The sequence below is a fragment of the Arachis ipaensis genome, chromosome B04, assembly GCF_000816755.2.
Source record: "Arachis ipaensis cultivar K30076 chromosome B04, Araip1.1, whole genome shotgun sequence".
Taxonomy (NCBI): domain Eukaryota; kingdom Viridiplantae; phylum Streptophyta; class Magnoliopsida; order Fabales; family Fabaceae; genus Arachis; species Arachis ipaensis.
The window spans coordinates 24,369,727-24,377,970 of NC_029788.2; the positions used below are offsets into that span (position 1 = coordinate 24,369,727).

General features: G+C 40.9%; 1 pseudogene; it reads right to left on the reverse strand.

The window, feature by feature from the left end:
• LOC110271466 lies at positions 3,105 to 7,713 on the reverse strand (annotated as a pseudogene).

Genomic DNA, 8,244 nt, shown 5'->3' on the forward strand with positions numbered 1-8,244 from the left:
CAAAATGGGTATTTTTGTTTCTTAAAATTGATTAAAAAATTATTTTAATTAATATTTTTATAATTAATTTCTAATATTTAATTTATAGCAACAATTAAAAAATTTTAATTCTAAAAGAATATTTTAATTTTCTAAAATTAGTGAAGAGGTTTATGTTAGTCTTTTAAACTTAAATTTAAATTTTATTTATATTTATCTATGTTTTTATCATACCGAAACATGATAATTTATTATTGTACTAGAATAAGTACCTAACTTTTTTAATGGTAAAATATCTTAGAGTAATTCTAATAAAATGTTTTTAGAGTTTTAAATCTTACATGTATATAAATTGGAACGTTTTTAAATTTTATTTTGCATTGAGAATAATGGTTGAAATGAGATAGTCTCAAATTTAGTTTGATTAAATTTTTTAAAGAGACAATCATCTCTCTTTATGTTTGACAAATAAAAAAGATTATGTATTTGTGGCGGTAATCATGTGTTAAAAATAGAATTAATATTTATTATTAATTTGATTATGTACATTGTGTGTATTAAGAATTAGATATTCATAGGAATTAATCATAACTCAACTAAATATGTTTCTCAAGTACATGACTCAACTGCTAAATCATATTTTATTTTGGGGTAAAAAACACATTTAAGCCAAGGGCAGAAATTTATTACACATTTCAGCCAAATAAAAATCTGATTCATCAATTAACTAAATGTAATTCGAAGCAACCATATTCGAATTAGATTCCTTCATAATTCGAATCAATATAGCTCGAATTATGCCCAACCAATACATACAAGTAATTCGAAGCAATATGGATCGAATTACAAAAGCATAATTTGAATAGAGTCAATTCGAATTAGTATAAAAAGAGAAGTCTGCATAATTCGAATTATAAAGATTCGAATTAATAACAAACGTGAATAAAGTCTAATTCGAACTGAGGTGGTTCGAATTACATATATATAGTGCGAATGAGGATTATTCGAATTACTGTGGACCAGACCTGTATATATATTATGTGAACGTGAGTTGCTCTCATTAGAGGGGTCAGATAGCTAGTGAAGACAGTTTTATAGTGTTGGTTCACCACAGAGGATCGATTAAGAGAAAAACTCGTTCAGGTGTGAAGTTCACCAATAAGGATCCTCTTTGTATTATCGTGAGGCCTACGACAAGCTATGATGACCTTGCTAGCTCTGTACTGCTGAAACTTGGTCTGAAAGGTGTGAAAAGGGTTAAGAAAATTTTTTATCGCATTCCAATCACGGTGCTCCAAGATACCGTGAAGTATGATTGTTTCACGATCGGGAGTGATGAGGACTTGCAAGTCATGTTTCATTGTCGCCAGCAGTTTTCCAAAGTGAGAACACCAGAGCTGTTGGCAAAGTTGGTTGATGTGGTATCCAGCTCGGGGGGTTCAAACCGGAATACCAACACTTTAGCCACGGTGGCCGGTTCTAGCTCGAGACCTTCCATTGCTTCTTCCTCCGTCCCTGCGTACGAGCCACCCATCCAGCCTGTCGCCTCCCCTTCGTTCACTGTTGATCTCAATGGCAGTGTTGGCGACGAGGTTGGAACAGGGGAATTTCTGCCGACCTCTCTACAGTGTGCTGCACCGGCTGGGGTTGGAGATGGATTGTTTGATGATCCAGAGGACGATGATGTCGAGCCGGATATGATTGCTGATGACAGTGGCGATGATATTGGAGCGAGTGAGCCTGCAGGGGCGGGAGGTGGTTCTAGCTCTGGCACACAGCAGTACCCTCCATATTTTTCATTTTTAGACCTGGATGTCATGAGGCAGGAGGAGGTTCCTGGGCAGCCTAGTGGATTTGGCGCTAGAGATGCGGAAGGGTCTGCTGGTCTGACAGAGTTCTAGGTTGGTCAGCAATTTCAGGATAAAGATGATGCCCTATTAAGTGTGAAGACTTACAGCATCCACCGAGGGGTACAGTACAAGGTAGTTGAGTCTGACTATCGTCGGTATGTGTGCAAGTGTTCTGAGTTTGGGAATGGGTGCACATGGTTGATTCGGCTGAGTCTCCGGCAGCACAAGGGCATTTGGGAGGTCAAACGGTACAATGGATTGCATACGTGTCTCGCAACCTCCATCTCCAGCGACCACAGGAGTTTGGATTATCATGTGATAGCAGCATTTATTATGCCAATGGTTAGGGCTGATGCATCCCTCAGCATCAAGGTGCTCCTAAATGCCACGGCCGCACACTTTGGGTTCAAGCCGACGTACAGGAGGGTCTGGTTGGTGAAGCAGAAGGCTGTTGCCCTCATCTATGGTGACTGGGATGAGTCGTATAATGAGCTCCCTAGGTGGGTGTTAGGAGTCCAGTTGACCATGCCTGGTACTGTTGCAGTCCTTAGGACTAGCCCTGTTCGAGTTGGGGGACAGCTGGACGAGTCTCAGGCTTATTTTCACAGACTGTTCTGGACGTTCCCACCGTGTATCGAGGCATTCCATCATTGCAAGCCGTTGGTGAGTATTGATGGCACCCATCTATATGGCAAGTATGGGAGAACGTTGCTTGTCACGATTGCACAGGACGGGAACTCCAACATACTCCCTGTTGCATTCGCACTAGTCGAGGGTGAGAATGCTGAGTCGTGGTCCTTCTTTCTCTCCCACCTGCGTCAGCACGTGACACCGCAGCCAGGTCTGCTGGTTATTTTGGACAGGCATAACGGCATTAAGGCCGCGCTTGAGGCTCCCAACGGGGGATGGCTACCTCCAGCTGCATACCGGACATTCTGCATTCGACACGTAGCAGCAAATTTTGCCATCACCTTCAAGGGCAAAGACGCAAGGAGGCTTCTTGTGAACGCTGCATATGCTAAGACCGAGGTCGAGTTCGATTACTGGTTTGATATTCTGCGCTCTGAAAATCCGGCGATGTGTGACTGGGCGAACCAGATTGAGTATTCATTGTGGACTCAGTATTGTGATGAGGGACGCAGATCCGGGCACATGACGACGAATATCTCTGAGTGTGTGAACTCAATCCTGAAGGGTGTCAGGAACCTCCCTGTGTGCTCGCTGATGAAGGCCACATACGGAAGCTATAATTTGCTATAATTAACTATACATTAACTATACATAGGAGGTTAGCATACTCACATCCCTAGCTTGTAACATGTCGATCCTCAGTCGAGTCATCTGCACCCGAGGTCCCTTCTCGCTAACGGAAGGATTGTAACCTGACCACCTGCATAGGACGTCAACATGGTAGCGCATTCATGAATGTGACGAAATAGTATAACATTACAAGCGAAATTGGAAATAAATAAAATAAAGATGCATAGTAAACTGTGATAGTGGTACCTTGAGGCCAAGAGCCAGCTAAACGCATCATACCCAGCAGGCCTAAATCCAGGAAACCGCCAAAAGATCCAGGACTGAAGTAACTGTAACGGCCCAGCTAACTTTACGACATGTCTGTTGGCCACTCGGCATATGCACCGGTACAACCATGCTAGTGCCGCCGAGCCCCAGCTGTAGCCACCCATATCCTCAAGCCTAGCCACGAACGGTAGCCATCTGATGTGAATACGATTGCCGGACTTGTCGGCAAACAGCTGGGTGCCCAACAACATCATGATATAGGCACAGGTAAAGCGCCTCACTGTCTCCTCATCGGCCCCCTCGGGGCACTCTCCAAAAGTCTCCTGGAACCAGGTGCAGTTCACTACGAACTTTTGAATTTGGTTCGCGGGAGGTAACACACCGAGCAACTCCTGGAACCACTGCCAAGCTGGCTGGGCACCCTGTATGTATACGTGAAAGTCTGTCAGGAAACCACTGACGTAATGTCTGTTCACTGGCAATCCCAACTGGTATGCCACGTCCTGAAGTGTGATCGTGCACTCTTCGAACGGCATGTGGAACGTGTGCGTCTCCGGACGCCACCTCTCCACGAATGCACTCACAAGGGGCTCGTCTAATCGAAACCATTTGTCGTTCATTCTCGCAAGATGGTATAATCTGGCCATCTGTAAGTACGGAACGTACCTCTCATCGAGTCGCATCCTCTGCTGCCGCCTTATGCTCGATATGCAACGCTGGGGCTGCGCATTACATGGACCGCATAATTAGAACGAATTACAAAGCCACTAACAAATACAATTCACGACATAAACAACTAACAAATACCACATGCAAAAGTAGATATAGTAAACCACTACCAAAACTGCATACGAAAATCGCAAACATAGACCGCTTCTAAAAACCACATGCAAAAGCAAAATGTAGTAAACCACTAGCAAAATCGCATACTAAAACCGCATCCAAAAAACCACTAACATACACCACATGCAAATCCACTTACGAAAATCACATGCAAAACCACTCAATTAACCACCTCCAATACCACCAACCTAAACCGCTAACATAAACCGCTAAAATAAACCATCAACAAAATCGCAAACAAAACCACTAGAATAAACCGCATGCAATACCACTAACCCAAACCACTAACATAAACCGTCAATAAAACCGCATGCAAAATCGCTAAAATAAACCAGTTGCAATACCGTTTCATAAACCACTATCATAAACCACTATCAAAAACCACTAACTTCGTCGTTGATCACCCCGGCGATATGAACAACTCCATCCAAACGATACAGCCTTCCCAGATCGTCCCCCATCGCCTGAATATGCCGCTCGAGTCTTTGTCAGACCGATTTTGGGTCATTTTCTCTGGGATTTTGTGGGATATGAGAATGAAAAACTGATTCGAATGACCTTGGTTCGAACTCCTTATATAGACGATTCCCTTGTAATTCGAATCAATCAATTTCGAATTACCATATGTTACCAAAAGTGAGTAATTCGAATCTATATGATTCGAACTCCTTCCTCGTTAATTCGATCCATATTGCTTCGAATTACTTATACGTATTGGTTGGGCATAATTCGAGCTATATTATGAAGGAATCTAATTCGAATATGGTTGTTTCGAATTACATTATAGTGTGCTTTGATTGATTGATGAATCAGATTCTTATTTGGCTGAAATGTGTAATAAATTTCTGCCCTTGGCTTAAATGTATTTTTTACCCTTTATTTTGTGCCTCAATTATTCACAATGGCAGATTTTAGCCATTTATAAATTTTTAGCATTGAATAATAAGCAAGTACACTTTCTTTTTGTTATTGTCTTTGTGCTGCAATATGTCATTTATTAGTGGAGAATTATTTGAGAGTTAATATGTCACTTGTAGTTTGTTACTAATTTTTTGTATCAAATTTTATGTATCAAATATAAACTAATTTAATTCCAAAGTACGTACTAACATAAATAAAATTCTGCATTAACATAAACCAAATTCTGCATTAAACTCTTTACACTGATTTGCATAAAAAATTCTGCACTAATTAAGTACAACACAAATAGAATTTATAATTTTTTTAACATATTAAAATTTAAAATAATTTTTTCATTCATTTATTCACAGTATCATTATAAAAATTTAAAATCCTGTAAAAAAATGTAAGTCTTCATTTTATATAATTTTCAGATTAACAAATCATAAAACAATAAAAATGAAAAAATAAAGACGACGATGACAACAACAACAAAGTCTTGTCCCACTAAGTAGGGTCGGGTACATGAATCAAACGACGCTATTGTCCTCTGTCATGTGTCATGTCTACAGAGAGACCATTTACATGTAGATCTCGTTTGACCACCTCATGGATGGTCTTCTTAGGTCTTCCTCTGCCTTTCGCCCCTTGTCCATCTTCCATCTTATCCACCCTCCTGACTGGATATTTTATCGGTCTTCTTCTCACATGTCCAAACCACCTAAGACGCGATTCAACCATCTTTTCCACAATGGGTGCTACTCCGACTCTCTCCCTTATATCTTCATTCCTTATTTTATCCAATCGCGTATGACCACTCATCCATCTCAACATCTTCATCTCTGCCACACTCAGCTTATGTTCGTGCTCCCCTTTAGCCGCCCAACACTCCGTACCATAAAGCATAGCCGGTCTTATAGCGGTGCGATAGAATTTACCTTTAAGTTTTAAAGGCACTTTTTTGTCGCATATAAAACCAGATGCACTCCGCCATTTTGACCACCCTGCTTGGATCCTATAATTTACATCCTGTTCAATCTCTCCATTATCCTGTATAATGCACCCAAGATACCTAAAACTTTTAACTTTTCGTAGGGTGTTTTCTCCAATCTTCACCTCTATATTAGGGTTTTTCCTTCTCGGACTGAACTTACATTCCATATATTCCGTCTTGCTACGGCTTATGCGCAGACCATACACTTCTAAAGCTTCTCTCCATAACTCCAACTTCTTATTTAGGTCTTCCCTTGACTCTCCCATAAGGACGATATCATCGGCAAAAAGCATGCACCATGGCACAGGCTCTTGGATGTGCTCTGTGAGTACTTCCAAGACTAATGTGAAAAGGTATGGATTTAATGATGATCCCTGGTGTAATCCTATACCAATAGGAAATTCCTCTATCACACCACCTTGAGTCTTCACACTAGTTGTGGCCCCATCATACATGTTTTTAATTGCACGAGTATATGCGATCCTTACCCTCTTCTTTTCTAAAACCTTCCATAAGACCTCCCTTGGTACCCTATCATATGCTTTTTCCAAATCAATAAACACCATATGTAGATCCCTTTTATTACTACGATACCTCTCTATAATCCTTCTTAAAAGGTATACCGCTTCAGTGGTAGATCTGCCTAGCATAAATCCAAATTGATTCTCTGTTACTTGTGTCTCTTTTCTCAACCTTCGTTCTATCACCCTTTCCCATAACTTCATAGTATGACTCATAAGCTTGATCCCTCTATAGTTTTCGTAACTTTGTATATCCCCCTTATTCTTGTAGATAGGTACCAAGATGCTCTTTCTCCACTCATCAGGCATCTTCTTTGACCTTAAAATCTCATTAAAAAGCTTGGTTAACCAGTTGATGCCTTTTTTCTCCAAAACCCTTTCAAACCTCAATCGGAATATTATCAGGTTCTACTGCCTTGCCATTTTTCATCTGCTTTAGAGCCTCTTTTACCTCGAAGTCTCGAATTCTTTGATAGTAGTCAAAGTTTTGATCTTCTTCCCTTGTGCATAAACGACCAAGGCTCGGAAGAGTCTTCTGTCCCTCATTAAATAACTCGTAGAAGTAGCTCTTCCACCTTTCTTTAATCTTCTCCTCTTGAGGCAACGCCTCTCCATCCTTATCCTTTATGCACTTATCCTGATCCAAATCTCTCGTTCTTCTTTCACGGCTCTTTGCGATTCTATATATACCTTTTTCTCCTTCTTTTGTGCCCAAAGACTGGTAGAGACCCTCATATGATCTTGTTCTTGCTTCACTTACAGCCACTTTTGTCTCTTTCTTAGCCGCCTTATATTTTTTCCAGTTATCTGCATTGCGGCATAAAGACCACTCTTTAAAGTTTTCCTCTTTTAATCTTTATCTTTTCTTGTACACTGGCATTCCACCACCAGGACTCCTTGTCTCTTGGTCCTATTCCTTTAGATTCACCAAAGCTTTCTTTTGCTGTTCTTCTAATAACTTCTGCCATTTCCCTCCACATCTCTACTGCACTTCCATTTCCATCCCACTTTGCCTCTTCTCCTACCTGTCTTAGGAAGCTTCTTTGTTCCTCACCTTTCATCTGCCACCACCTCGTCCTTGGGTTCTTCGTATAATGTCTTTTCCTCAACCTTTGCTCAACTCGGAAATCCATGACGAGCACCCTATGTTGTGTTGTCAAACTCTCTCCCGGGATAATTTTACAATTAATGCAAAATTTCTGGTCGACTCTCCTCAACAGGAAGAAGTCGATTTGAGAGCTTGTCATGCCACTCTTATAGGTTATAAGATGTTCGTCTCTCTTTTTAAAACATGTATTTGCGATGAGAAGATCAAAGGTTGAGGAAAAGTCTAAAATAGTTTTACCCTCGGCATTGATCACCCGAAACCATGGCCTCCGTGAATACTCCCATATCCAGTCACTTCTCTACCAACATGGCCATTTAAATCTCCTCCTAAGAAAATCTTATCTCCCAAAGGTATGTCTTGAACCAAACTCTCTAGATCCTCCCAAAACCTTATCTTGTGTTGTTCGTCCGAACCCACTTGCGGTGCATAAGCGCTAATCACATGAAAAGCACCTCCCTCCACCACAAGTTTGATAGAGATGATCCGATCTCCCACCCTCTTGACATCCACTACGTCCTTCTT